The sequence below is a fragment of the Thunnus thynnus genome, chromosome 16 (genome assembly GCF_963924715.1).
Source record: "Thunnus thynnus chromosome 16, fThuThy2.1, whole genome shotgun sequence".
Taxonomy (NCBI): Eukaryota; Metazoa; Chordata; class Actinopteri; order Scombriformes; family Scombridae; genus Thunnus; species Thunnus thynnus.
The window spans coordinates 24,189,856-24,205,496 of NC_089532.1; the positions used below are offsets into that span (position 1 = coordinate 24,189,856).

Here is a 15,641-nt window from a genome sequence, read left to right on the forward strand (position 1 = left end):
CTTTGAAAAAAAACAAACAAAAAAAACCTCACTATTATAACGGATATAAAAACAACTAAAAAACAGTCTGAGGAGCAGCAGGCCATTCATAATGAAACATTAATACAATGACCTCAAACTGAGCACCAGTAGCATCCTTTATGGAAAAAAAAATCTTTTACTGAGGTACAAACATCATTAAAAACAGCACATAAGCTAGGTGGCATAAACCATTACCTCAACATATTCTTTATTCTCATGTTTCTCTCATACTTGTTGAACTGGAAAGTAATAATTAGCCTGTCTGATCTGAAGCAGATAGTGCAGTTGAGCATACATTTTACATCAGATAAAACTGCTGCAGGGATTGTTGGAGAACTAATTTACTTAAATCTCAGTGTGGTCTGCCAGCACTTTGTCACTTACAGTTTGTCCAACTTTGGTTTGTCAAAAGTGGAACTCTCAGTTTCAGATTTTGTCATTTTCATGCACAGGACCTCAGTGTGCAGCTGAGGAGTAGAGGTGCACATTTGGTAAACTCATGATTGTGTCTTTGCTTTTTTTTCTGGTCAGCATCTTCAAGTATGAGGCCATGCTTGCCCCTTTCAGGTTAGGAGAGAGTTGCTGTCTGAAGTGAGGGAGTTCAAATATCTTGGGGTGATGTTCATGTATGAGGGTAAGATGGAGTGAGAGTCTGATAGGTGGTGTCAGCGATGATGCAGGAGTTTTACTGGACTGTTCAGTTTTAAGACAAAGTTCTGTAGTGTTCATTGGCTGTAAAACAAACTGTCAAAGGGTTTTTTTTGCTTTTCCTTGATCCAATATCTGCCAATTGAATGTTTTATTGAAAAAAAAAAACAACATAACTATTTACAAAAGGCATGAGGTGTGAAGAGTAACTGCATCAGTAGTGAATGGATGTGGATGCTTAAGAGAGAGAGAGAGACCAGGGGTACATCCCTCACTTGAGTCTTTTCCTTGCATCTTAGTCCCTCCCACCATGGATGCATGGAGAGACGCAAGGAAACCATGTGAGGAGAGAGGAAACGAGGAAATTTGTTTTAAGAGAAATGAGACATCCTTTCCCCTGAAGCGTCACGTGAAGCAACATCAGTTTCTGATGACAGCAGCAATTGATCACAGCTGGATCAGTTGTCAGTCAGCTTTAACAGTTGTAGAGACTTCTGATGGAGTTTGTGTCTGCACACATGTACACTTTGCTAATACTAATAAAAGTGCACCGTTATCACTGCCAGCAGCTGTTTTCTCTCTGCAGCCCGTTACCTGTTTAACAAACACCTGCACATGAATAAAAACCTGCATTCTGTATTTATACTGTGTACTGTGTCCTGCTCAGTATTTATACTGTGTACTGTGTCCTGCTCAGTATTTATACTGTGTACTGTGTCTTGCTCAGTATTTATACTGTGTACTGTGTCTTGCTCAGTATTTATACTGTGTACTGTGTCTTTCTCAGTATTTATACTGCATAAATTGTCCTGCTCAGGGGCACATGGACCATTCCTACCGGCAGAATGAGTTCATATTATTTATTTTTTTGAATGTATTTAATTATTTGCATTTGTATTTATTGATATTCTGATTGTGAATTCATTATTTAATAACCCAGAATGTCGTTAGAATGTCTTTTTTTTTGGAAATTATTTATTAGGCTAAATCTTTTAGGGAAAATGGAAATGAGGTAACTCATATCAAACCTGATGCTCAGGGATTTTCAGTCTCACGTGACTGAATAGATGATGCCAAATGGTGTAAAATATAAATGTGTTTAAACTGTGTTTCTTGCTGACAGACAGACTCTCCCTGACTTTAATTTTATCCATAATAAAAGTTCATGGGGGAAATAACAGATCATGAAAAGAAAAATCTTTCTAATAAATGAAGAAAGTTGTTAAAGGTATTTTTGTTGATCAGATCTGCAATTGATAGATTTTTAACTAGATGATGAATTGGAAAACCAAATATAAAACTTAGGAGTGATATGCTTGAGTTTACTCTCTTATCTGTCTTCTCTCTGGTATGAAACTGCAGGAATGTTGTGATGCATCAGATCAGTCCAATCAGCTGCAACGACAGATCAATAAATGATATCCAATAAGGGGGCGTGTCATCCAGTAAAAAACTTCCATGAAGGCTGCTCTCATGTTTCCTTCCTCATGGCTCCTCAGAGATCCCTCCTCGCTCCTCACTCCTCAGAGTAGAAATAAGAGACTTGGGATGGCCTTCAAAATGGTAGACCAGAACAACTTCTGGTTCAAGTGAGGAAATATCAAATAAGAGACTTGGGATGTACCCAATGAGACCAGACTGGTAGTTGAAGGCCTACCCAGGTGTCACCATATTACCTTAATGACCTTCCCTGACTGCCAGCTCCTGCAGGAAGTGGCCAGTTGAACCACTGCAGGTAGAGAGGGAGGGGTCGTAACCAGTGGAGGCTGGCCCATAGAGGCATAGAGGTTGCTCCTCCTCTATTTTTTGAGAGGCAAGAGAGAGATCAAAATATAAAAAAGAATATTTGGTTGAAATAAACCATTACCAAATCTCAGTATTATTTGAAAAATATTTTTATCTCTTCTTTAGAAAAAATCCATTATTGAAATTCTGTTTAAAATGCTTCAACAGCGACACCTGCAGGGCAGGAGGAGAAAGAGCAGTGTGTGTGAAGTGAGGGGGAGTGGGGGGCAGTGTGGTAGAGTGGAGGGGAATGGGGGACAGAGGAGGACGGGTGCCTGCTGTCCTCCACAGAGCAGGATCTCTTACATCAATTTAATGTACTTCTTTTTTTTCCATTCTAATCAATGATTGGCCAAGACACGTAAAATGAGCTCCAAGGGAGGACGTCCTCCCTAACCAATCAACAACCAGAATGCAATATTGACATCGCGTTGGTCCAATGATAGTTACCGGATTTCATCTTCAGTTCTCTCCACTGTAAGGCAGAGTAGCAGCAGTAGATAACGAGCAGTAGATAGTTCGTTGCGCTAGCCAACGCAACAGTTAGCTTGTTGTAGCAGCATGTAGGACTCTTTATACATCCATGGAAGGACCGTTAAGGACTGTTGTTAAGCTAACAGGAGAATGGATTTGGTCTGTGCGGTGCAGCAGCAGCTCTAGGACGCAGCCGGGGACGCTGGAGAGTGAAGCAACCGCAGAAACAACCGAGAGTTAGCTTGTTTGTCATTGTTGCTAATGAAATCAGACTTGTTAACTAACAGCCACAAAGTTCTGTTAACTAACAAACAAGATGACCAACAGCCTGAAATGGACGTTATGACATGAATACTTCATCTCCATGAAAGAAAGAAGACGTCAGATAACGTGAGTCAGATACAGCTTCTCTCTCTCTGTCTCTTTGGCCGCTAATTTCATCTCTGATGGTTAAATGTCTCTGTGGCTGTTGTGTGAATTTATCTCCTTAACAATAATGCAGCAGAGATGATATAATGTGCTGTAGGTAGTTTGCTTGTTGAAGTTACATTGAGCTGTCTGGACTCACTCGTTCATTTGGAATTGATCCCGTTTTTAATTGAGTGGTTGTTGAGTCACCTGTTGATGTTGTGTGATTAGTGAATGAGTGTGCAGGAGGTCTGGCTGCTTGTTGTGACAGTTTCTTCAGTTGGTTTTTAAGCTGAGTCGTATATTGAGTAATAAGCCTAAAGTAACTAGAATAACAAGTGTTAACTAGTGAAGTAACGGATCGTAGTTGATCCGTGATCCGTATGAATCGCCCCCCACGGTTCGGCACGCATGTGAACATGTCTCATTTAAAACAAAGTAAACAAACTGCTGTAAGTATAAGTCATGGGCAGACAGCGTGTCGCTAACAGGGATTTTGAAGAGCAACGACCAAACCAGCATCTAATTCGGGTCGAAGTGACATTTGCAGGTACGTTTAACTGCTGCTTAATGTGCTGCAGCTGAGCAGCTAATTAGCTATGTAGCTGCTAACTGACGTTAGCTGTGCTTTTTGCCGCTGAATGTTTGTTTTGTGGCTCGTTCAACAAGCTGCTGGACAAGATGTGTATTCATGTTTTTAAGTTATCATCAAGTTTTGATGATGTGGACACAGGCAGTTTCATTCAATACCGTGTTTAAAAGAGGAAGATATCATGCTTCATATTGACATTTAATTTAACAATAATTGAGCATTGAATATTTTATTTATTTTATATATTTTAAGATTTTATTCAAACATTGGACATCTTAAATGTTTTCTTCATTTAAGACCATGGGCAAAAGTTCCTTGCAGTTCCTTGCTGTAAGTGTGTTACAGAATTAATGGAAAACAAAGTTTTATTTGTCCCTCTTCCCCTTTTTTATGGCTGATCCTAAAAATGATCTGATCCGTGACTCAAATCCATGATAGGATCCCGGATCGTGAGTTTTGTGATCCGTTGCATCCAGCTTTGGCAGCTTTGTAGACTATATTTTGTATGTGGTGCACATAGATCAGAGTGTGTAAGTCATGTATTTGATACATGCATTAATACTTTCTGATGTGAACCTACACTTTTAGATCTGTGAATGTTTTTAGTGTTCAGTCTTTCTAGTATTCAGCACTGATCTGTATCTGTATCACATTATAAGCTTTGTGGTACTTTATATATTTCTGTATACTAAGAAAATACACAGGAAACACGTGTGATATCTTGTCTGTTTTTGATGAGAACATAAATCTGTTGTCACAATAGAACAATACTATAAATTTGAATTTCACTTTGTTGGTAAAATCACACATCTGAACCACTCCATGGCTAAAATGAACACTTCTTTGAAGAAGAAGCAGTGTTTTCACCACTCAGGGGTTTTTGTTTTTGAAAGCAAATTGATTTATTGGCATATAAAATTGCCCCCCACCCCTCTAATTTGATCAGGTGGGGGACAGTGATATAGTTTGATGCGGTTTGTTGTAAGATTCCATGTTGGTTTTCCTCCCGTCCTCCCCAATTTTTTGAGTCACCAGCCACCACTGGTCATAACATGTTATCATCTGTTTTTTTCTCTTAATACTACTGGGGAACCTGCTGTTTAACATCTATATGGATGATCTGTCAATGCAGTTACAAGGATGTGGAACAGAGTGTATGGTTGGCAATTCTTTCATTAATCACCGTATGTATGCAGATGATTTGGTGATTTTCTGTCCATGTAGTTGTTGGGTCTCACTAGCCAACCACATGTTTCAAGACTCTAACAAACAACAGGAGTCATCAAGAAACTCAATCTCTCCAGAGTCTGTGTGTGCACCTAAGTGTGAAACCTCAGCCATGGACCCAGGTTAACAAAACTCGAGATTTCCCTCTTTTCTTCTCTCTCTTTCCCCTCACAGCTGCCGCAGGAGCAGGTCTCTGCTCTCTCATGTGGCCTGCTCACAGCAGACACACTAAGAACTCTTTTCTTTACGGCAGAAGACATGAGAGCCTGCCTAAGACTCAGTAACTAAGTTATCTAGTGCCAGCAGCTACCACACAAGTCTGCTGGCTCATTAGAAAAGCACAGGAGTCACAAAGCGTAAGGACTGCACAAAGGAGTGATGTTATTCAGTGAACTCTTGTTGTGATGTCCTTGTTGTGATGGTCAGGTTGCATAGTCAGATTGCCAAGTTAATGTTAGCATGCTTAACACACATTACATTCAGTAACTAGGCCTTGCATGTAACTAACCCCTTCTTAATCTGACATCTTTATCCTACACCAATTGGCCTTAAACAGAGAACTACACAGTTAAGAGGTTTGAAACCTAGCTTTGTACACTTTGCTTCAGGCAGCACATGTGGTTCAAGACACAGCATGGTCTGGCCTTTTGTCTTTTTGGTTTTCTTTGTCGGCCATATTGTCTGCATGCTGTGTGCTCAGTCACCAGGTGACTTCAGCAATCTTGCTTTTGTTTTCCACACACACACACTTGTATATGGGTACATTTAGCTAGATTAATATTGTGTGTTTTGTTCTTTTACATTTTTACATAAATGTATGCTTTTGGATATACATGCTGTCTGTTTAATGTTGCACAAGAATGAGTTTTGCCAACCTCTGCTCTGCAAAGAATCCTTCAACCTTAACTAGCTATTGATATGTTGATTTTATTTATAGTTATTAAGTTAACTATTAATCAAAGTTCCAAATTGATTAATACATTTTGAGACTGAATTGACTCTTTTTCCTTGACTCCAGAGTGGTGCCCCATTATTATTAATTCTTATTAATATTTTTTTATTGATTTTAATAATTATCTTTGATGATCATTAGTTATTGCTGATAGCCAGACGTGTAGCCAAGGCCCAACATAGTGCTGGTCTTCAACAGTTATTGAGGGTATGCTCATAGTATAGATTTTGACAAATATAATGCAAATAAGAGTAATATTATGATAGTCAGAAGTAGAGAAAACAGAAGATTAGTAAGGCCTATTTCCTGATTTCTTCCTGTCTGGCATTGCCCTTAAAGAGTGTAATGAGGCTAAATATTTGGGCCATTACATAACTAATGATTTATCAGATGATGGGGACATTTACAGTCTGTCGAAAGCAAACATGTTGGCTCGTAAATTTAGTATGTGTTCAGTGACTGTGTGTGCTTTTTGTACTCCACTATATACTTCCCACCTGTGGCAGTGCTACAGAAGAGGCAGCATGCAAACACTCACAGTGGTTTATCATGACGGTATGAGGCTACTGCTTAAAGCTCCAAGAAGCTGCAGCACAAGCTTAATGTTTGTTAATGTTGGTGTACCCACCTGCTCTGTTGTAATATGAATATTATCTATAGATTTATGTGCAGATTATCTGATTCTGTTAACGATATCATTTCAGCTTTTCCGTCAGATTCTCATCAAGAATGTGGAACCATTGGCCTTCTAGCCTAAATGCCTGATCATTGTGGATCATTGTTGTGCTTGTTTTTCCTTTCTTTTTTTTAGAGATTATTTGTTTTGTGTTTTTTGGGTTTTTTTTCTCTTTGTATTTTATTGTGCTATGGACTCCCCATGAGTTGTGTCCTTAATAAAATCTGAATTGAATTGTTTCTCAGTGAAAAATGGTAGCTGATAGGCAGGCAAACATTTTTTTATCTTGGCAGTAGACTATTCCCAGTGTACTGTAGACAGGCTTTTTTTTAACTTGATCATTTACTGGGAAAGGTCAGTTGCTCGATATCAAACAGATCATAAATAGTCTGAGTCAGGTCTAAGCAAGTCCTCAGTAGATCTACTCAGATAGGTAACCAGGTGAAGGATACATTTTTTTGCTAGAACTGAATAAAAAAACACAATAAAGGCCAAAATACACCACAGCCAAACGGCCCATGTCAAAACAGCCACCCCTAGTATTTTTCTATGTACAACTCCACGCTGGCGGCACGCCACTGTCTTATGTCTGGCCTTGCCGCTCCTGTTTTGTACTTCAATACAATGTTTGCACAAATACAGATATTATTTACTCGTTTGTTGCTTGCTTTTCACTGTAGTTTTAACTATTTCACTTGTGTCTGTATTTATAAGGAAAAAAAATAAAGAAATATAAATAATAAATACTATATAATGAATAAATAACAATAAATAAACTTGCTCCCTGCTTGTACATCCTGACTCCCATAGCATCTCCTCCTCTCCTCTGCCAGACCTGCCAACACTGGTTCTCCTGTTTTTCCCAGGTTTCTCCTGTATTTCAAGCCTTTCAGCTCCCCTTCCATTTTGTTATTTCTTCCGGGAAACTCCTGTTATTTGCCTGGCCCTCGATCTTTATTATGATTAATCGTCACACAACATTTTAGATAAGTTCCAATCGGGTTTCCTTCAGAAGCATTCCACTGAAACAGCTCTTCTCAGGGTCTCTAATGACATAATGATGTCTTCTGATGTGGGTGAGTGCTCTGTTTTGGTCCTGCTGGATCTTAGTGCAGCTTTTGACACTGTGGATATCGGAATAATGACTGACAGGCTTAGGTAGGGGGTGGGTGTCTCTGGGAGCGCCCTAGACTGGTTCTCCTCCTATCTCTTGGTCTCTTGGTCCTCTGTGTTGCTTGGTCCTCACATGTCTGAAATCGCTGCTTTTTACCGTGGTATGCCCCAGGGCTCCATCTTGGGTCCTATTTATATTTGCTTTATATATATGCTTCCCTTATGTCAAATTATTAGGAAATTTAGAGATATATCCAATCACTGCTATGCTGATGATACTCAGCTGTATTTCTCTTTTAAGCCTTATGACTGACAACTGACTGTTTTGCACAATTGTCTGACTCTGATTTTGATCTTTGTAGGCCTCAGATTTTGAAATGAATGTAACTCCAACATTATAAACTGATAGTATTTTAAATTATTTTTCAGATCTTCAACATTTGTTGAATGCTGGATTTTTAGAAAGTGTATTGTCCAGCTCTATGGACATCAGGTCTAGAGCTGTAGGTCTGACATAACAAGAAACCTCATAGAGTTAGCATTATTCTGTTAGCTTGTGAAATTAACAGAATTAACAGTCATTTTATTAATAAAAAACATTTTATCTGTAAAGGAATTATATTTCCACCTCAGAGATTTCATCTGGAGTAGGCAAGGCTATAAAGTTACTGAACACCATGGCTTTTTGGTACACGGAGAATTGTCTGACAATATTCACTTGCTTTGTGGTGAACAGAAACTGCTTCAAAGCAGCTCATAGAAAGAAGTCTACAATTATTATACCCAAGGTTTGTGCAGCTTCAGTTGGAGTCAATGATGTTGAGTCTATGAAAGATTGAGCTGAAGGTGACAATCCTTCATCCAGACTGAAATAGGCTATCATTGACGCAAACTGTCACAACATTTAGTTTTTCAGCAATATTGTATCTGTTTAGTTACTGTGCCTTTATTATAGGGCTCTTCAGATGCTGCAAAATTGAACAGACCATCAATAGACCATCATGGACTGCATTATTAATGGAAATATTCAACTTACTTTAATAATTAGAATGTATCTGGAAGCGGTGAGGACATAATATACAGAGACACAAAAACAGGCATTCACTCATGCACACACCACATAGTCTACAAGATTGTCTTCTTATCATACTATGTAACTGCTGTTACTATAAAAAAATTGAAATATTTCCAGTTTATCAATATTCATCATTATAAAAAGAGGCAGCAGAACTTAAAGTATTCTGTCATTTTATGTCATTTATTAAAGTTCATTTTGTGTGTATTTGTATTATTACTAGGCTACATTTTAAGAATAATAATCTCTTTAGAATAGTTCATAAAATGTTTGATCCAAACAGCACGGACATGAAAAATAATCTAATCCAATTTACATGAGAAAAAATCCAATAAAGACATGAGTTGCCATAACTTTTGTCCAGTGTGATTTCTACATGGGAGAGGGGGAGAAATAAGATGAACAAATATTATTCTGGTAAACAGAAAACATGTGGCCTAAAGGGCTTAAAATGAATGATTTAAAAATGATTAAAGAATACGAATAGAACAATTATAAATTATTGGATGTACTGGACAGTACACATGACAATATGCTTATATCATTACATTAAAGTATATATCTTGTCAGTATAAATGTATCAGAAAATATGCTTTTGGGATTCACTTCATAAACATTTTCAACCAATTGCTCCATGTCTCTTTTGCATCATGCTCCGTGTCACATCCACATCTGGTGTTTCATCACCAAAGAACCTCTGCATTTCAGTTCAGTTCAGACTATGCAAATGCAGAGCTGTAGCAATAGCAATGTCAGTTGAATTTAAAATGTCGCAAGCCTCATTGTGATGTGGTAATGTGATGCCATCCCTCCACAATATGAAACTGAAATTTTTAATACCCCAGAGAAGGAGCCTCAGGAGTCAGCAATGGTGATCAATCAGGAAATCAAGGCTTTATTCTTAAATCCGACATGCACAGAAAGACAGAGTAGCTTCACAAAGTTTGATCCAATAGAGCCTGATATAGGAAAACTAAGTCACGCTGACCCAAGCCATGGCCTAGGAAATGAGGAGAGAAAACCCAAGATGCCCAAGAAATGCCACACGGAGAAGGAAAGTATACAGACAACAAGACGAGAAAGGAAATGTATAAGAAATGGTAATGTCATAGACACAAGGCCTCAAACAGCCTGGTGCACAAGCAACAGAAATGAAAAATTGTGGTCACCTTCCTCTTAATGCTGTACCGAGTTCAACTCAGTTGTAGGGGTGTGCTCGAATCCAAATACGTTATTCGTACAAATAGTGGGTTTTTTATGAACTTTTATTTCGTACAAATATTTTAAAAATTATTTGTTTTTAGGAAGGAAAAAAAAAGTCAAATACCAGCATGCAGGTCAGTTACATCACTATCTCATTCTCTCTCCTCTGCTCCGCTGTTGCGTGTATCAGCAGGTCTCAGTGAAGGGAGTCACATCCACCTGCTACATGACGCACATTTCCTTATTTAGACATCACTCCCGGAGTTGGGAGTGTTCCACAGAGATAAACCTGAGCTACTGACACAAGTGAAATGCTTACAAGAGACTCTCTGTAACCTGTTGTTCCCTCTCTCCTTTCCACAAAGTTAGGTTGTAAAAAGTAGGCAGTAAACAACAAAAAAACTCCAAAAACTGGATTCCACTATTTCCACTTTTATTCAAATACAAATACAAATGTAGGCTAAATAATTTTGTGGCCTCAACAAATACACATACAAATGCAAATACTGGGCTGTCTGCATATCCCTTTTCAGCTGAGGCAAATAACACTAGTTTTTTTAGCTGTTAAGTATGATGCACACATTACAGCGACAGAATATAATTTTTAATCCTCTAATGTGATGAATTCAAGGGAGCCACATCAAGGTGTCATATGAATGGATAGGACAAATCATTAAAGCCACAAAGGATGTTAAAGCAGTTAGACAACAGAAATCATCATTCGATTTATATCAAGGTGTAGTTATATCAAATTTCATCTTTCTGATAAAATATGTTTCAGATAAAATTATGTACATCTTTAGCTGCCCTCTTGGCTATATCAAAGATACTCCAGTGTATAAAAGTTTGTTCCGGGGAACTCCACCAAAGATTATAGTTTTTCTGGAAAAACATGTCTGTGACACTGTATGTGTCTCTATGTGTCTCTTTGTTCTTATGTGTTTATAGGCTGTTAGTCTCTGGCTTCACAAGTCATTAAGAGGTAGCTTTGGAAAACAAAAAGATCCTGTAAACATATACAGAAGGGTCCAAAAGTCTGAGACTGAGACTGAGAAAGGCATAGGTAGTGGATGGGTGTCTCAGAAGCACCCTGGACTGGTTGTCCGCCTAACTCTGGGAGTTTTGGGAGTTTTTCTGTTACTTGGTCCCTAAATATTTTAAACTGCTGCTTTTTCCTTTGGTGTGCCTCAGATTTCTGTCTTGGGTCCTATATTATTTACTTTGTTAATGCTTCCCATAGGTCATATTATTAGCAAATTTAAAGGTATCTCATATCACTGTTACGCTGATGATATTCAGCTGTGTGTCTCTTTTAAGCCGGATGAGACCGACAAACTGACTGTTTTGCACAATTGTTTGACTGCCATTGAGGACTGGATGGCTAACAACTTTTTACAGCTAAACGCAGATAAGACTGAGGTCCTTATCACTGCTTCAGATAGCATAGCCTCCAAGGTTGCTCAGTATATTGAGTCCCTGTCTTCAGCTGTACATTCTAATTTTAGAAATCTCAGTCTTATATTTGATCAGGCTATGACCTTAAATCAACATATCAAATCATTGACCTGTACATGTTTCTTCCATTTAAGAAACACTGTCAAACCTGCCTCAGCCTCAGCAAGTGGACCATCTACAAATGGTGCAGAATGCTGCTGCAAGGCCTTTGACCAGGTCCAGCAGGACAACTCACATCACACCCATCTTCTTTACATTGGCTTCCCATCAAATTTAGGATTCATTTTAAGGTTCTTGTTTTCACATACAGAGCCCTGCGTGGTCAGGCACCTGTGTACATCTCTGACCTGGTCCATCCTAGGGCTGTCACAATAAATGCAATATTACAATACCGCGCTATAGGTGGATGGCTCCGAGGTGGATGGCAAACAACTGCCACAACCGTGCTATGTTCACGTTTTTTCTGTCTTTTCATGAGGCTAGGCCCTTCTTGTTTTACACTTTAATGCATGTGTATTGAACGTTTGGTGGCTCCCCCAGCCCGGCGGCTCTGGACGATCCCATCCGACCTTCAGTGGAAAGGCCTCATCTGCTACAAAGACGGGGGGCTCAGGACTTCACTCCCAGGTAGAGCAGATAGAGGTGGCAGGGGAATGTTGCCCTGGATAAGCTGGGATACAAAGGCACTTCTTGAAAACACTCCACCATCACTATTACGGCTGTATGCCCCTATGTCCACAACTGTAAACCTGTACCTGGCATCACATGCAGGCACAGTATGAAACTGAAGTATCCTTTTTAGTTGTAGAAGGAACATCTACTGTTGGCTGGGGCATGGAATGTTGACTTGTTTACTGTTTATCTTTCTGGATCTGCTTCCGCTGATCTTCATTGGGGAAAGCCACAATCTCATCCTTCAGAGCAGTCCATATAGCTTTGCTGACTTTTCTGACCATACGTCCAACTGTTGCTGATCCAAGTTTGTAGCCCGCTGAGAAGGCTTGGTATCTGATGCCTGTTGCTAGAAAGCGCAGGGTGATGACAAGTCACTCTGCTGAACTGACTGGTTCATTGTGTGTGTTGTGATGTATAATCAGCGGGCTAATCCAACGGAGAAAATCATCAAACATTCTGGCAGACATTTGAAAATACAGGTGGTGTTTCTCATCATCAATTTCTTGCATTGGCAGAACGAAAGAAACATACTTGCCATTGTCACAACGTGCTTGATTTAGGAGGCTTACATACCAACCATGATGATGCTGCTGTCACTTTTACTGCTGTGATCTCAGAATTAACAAAATAGTAACCTCCTTTACTGTTGCCATGTTTATGTGCCGTATTCACACTGTGGCCATTTTCCTCTGACGTCATGCGCAGGGTGGGAGGCTGTCAAGTAAAGCCTATGTGAGAATGGTGAGATGGTTGAAAAACTTGACTTGTTTGCCATCACTTTCCTTTGACCAAACTGATAAATGGGCAGATGAATTTGCCAGGATCCCCCAAAAGGATACAGCAACTAGTGGAATCCTTCACACAAAGTACACAGACATGTATGTGAACAATTCCGTTCACGGCGCAGCCAGTTGTCTATGAGAACACATGCTTAAAAAGCAAGTATATCTCTAGCCTAAGTCCAACATTTTGCATGTTTTTTAAGTCTCAGGGCAATATATTTTTATAATGATCAGTGTGTAATTAACTATATAATTTGTTGCATTACAACATTCATTCAGTAATATGACTTTATTTTGTCTTATGACTGGATGACAAAGGGAATGTTCTGTATGTCCCAAATGGCACATTTAAAGCTACTTTTTTGGTTATAACTGTGGCTCTTCACATTATGAAAGCCACTTTAATTTTATTCTTTGACACAGTGAGCAGTTCTGAAAAGAATGAAGTGCACACACTGTGTTATATCCTCATAGCTAATAGAGGGAGTGCTTATGTAAATGACTTGTAAATGTAAATGGAGACACTGGAAACAGCTTGCAGAGAGCTCTAGTTGATGAGCAAAGTTGCAGGAAACGCAGTGGTGCTTCTTAATTCTGCCTCTCTGCATGGTTATGTCTTTGTTGTCTGAAAACCGTAATAAGACAAATGGCATGTTTTTTTTTTTTAACTTGGATTTAGAAATAATGGATAGGCCTCCTTGTGACACACCATTTTGCTGTTTGACTCTCAAACCCTTGTATGTTGTATTTTAATGGTTTGTTATCTATCGATTTGTAGTAGTATAAAAATGAGATGAATAACAAAGCTCAGACGTATCACAGTGTGTTAAGTGCTTAGTTGCACCATCAGCACTTTGTAGTGAGTGTAGAGCTGATCCCTGATGGGAGACAAATGATCTTACTAAGACCATGAAGTAAGACTCCAGTCTGCTTTTTAACATGATGGAGAGCAGCACTGGCACAGCTGGCACCCAAGGAATACAGTTTGCTATCGCTAGCAAATACATATTGGCAGCTGCACAAGCCTCTGCATTTGTAGACATGTTTACAATCCAGGGATAATCCTGCTGGGGTCTCCATTCACTCTGTCAGGGCTTATTTGCAATAATGACCAGCTCACTGTACATAATCCTGCTTATTACACAACTACATTATCAAAGTGAGCTGTAATTGTTTGACTCTAAATATTGATTTAAAATGATTTCATTACGAGCAAACTTCAAAGCTTCTTCCACTTATAGTAAGACAGCAGTCTCACTGTATGTGCCTGTAACAGAAGCACTAAAATCTAAACCAATACTTTATGTTAAGATGCTTCCAACCTCTAATCCAGGGGTCTGTATCTCAAAATACCCGGGATCTACTTACCAGGTTGTTTTCTTATAAGGAAAAAAAACCCCTCCAGTATCTTGTCTTTCTGCAAACCTCGTCTTCGTCTTCCAGAGGGTGGTGCACGTCAGCTTTCTGTTGGTCTCTTCTATTAAATTGCCTTAAATTGCAGACATACCACAGGGTTCCTTCAAGTCCTTATGAACCCTGCCATAGAACGTTTGGAAAGTGATTAAAAATTAGGAGTCCGTCACATTGTTGAGTAACAACTGAAGAAAATATTCAGTTGTTCATCTACATAAACCAAAGCCTGTTATATCGTATTCCTCTGTGACGCAGACCTCTGTTGTTGTTGCAAAACTATTAAAATATGTCAATGAGCCACATCGCTGCACAGGGTGACATGTTCCTTGCCTGGGTCACGTTAGTTTGTTTACAGATGGCTCCAAAGTGTAATAACAGCAATCACGTTTTCAGTCTTGGGAGAGTAGTTCCGTGTACAGCACACAGCACTATGCATTGATGGGAACATGGTTATGTTTACAGAGCCTGCTAGCTTGTTGTGCTACATATCACAAATTCTTGAATTTGTATTACAGCACAGAAGGTGAAGAGATCACACTCTTGAGCCTCATGCAAGAACCGCTCGTACGAACAGATTCGTTCTTCAGAGACACATACGAGTGATTTAAGAACATTTGTGGAGAATGGAAATTTGACTGAAAATCCTCTTCTTTGTAATGGAGTCATTGCATATGTAATCAGTTAAGCAAACTGCCAAACATTTGCTGGTTTTAGTTTGTCATTATGAAGGTTTGCTGCTTGTTTTTGTTTGATATCATTGCAAACTGAATTTTTGGGGTTCTGGACTTTTGGATCATTTGTAGTGTAGCTTAAGTTGTCGTTTTACATATGTAGCTGCTGTAGTTATGGTGTATCTCCTTTACACTGAAGCAGATATCCAGCTTAAGTTGTACTACGTCCCTTTGTTCAGTCTCCTCTCATATCTCTGCTGTCTTAATTCACTTTATAAACGGGGGGTGTAGCTCAGTGGTAGAGCGCATGCTTTGCATGTATGAGGCCCCGGGTTCAATCCCCGGCATCTCCAACAGGTTTTATGACGACAACAACAAACTTGTAGATATCACATCACATCAGCAGAGACAAAAAATCGAAAGGCTTCACACTGAAAAAATATACATATGCAATTTATATATAAGAGCTTG

General features: G+C 39.1%; 1 non-coding gene across 1 annotated transcript; it reads left to right on the forward strand.

Moving 5' to 3' along the window:
• Positions 1 to 15,451: 15,451 nt before the first annotated feature.
• On the forward strand, positions 15,452 to 15,523 carry trnaa-ugc (transfer RNA alanine (anticodon UGC)). The gene has a single exon. It is a non-coding gene; the product is annotated as a tRNA-Ala (tRNA).
• Positions 15,524 to 15,641: the final 118 nt, after the last annotated feature.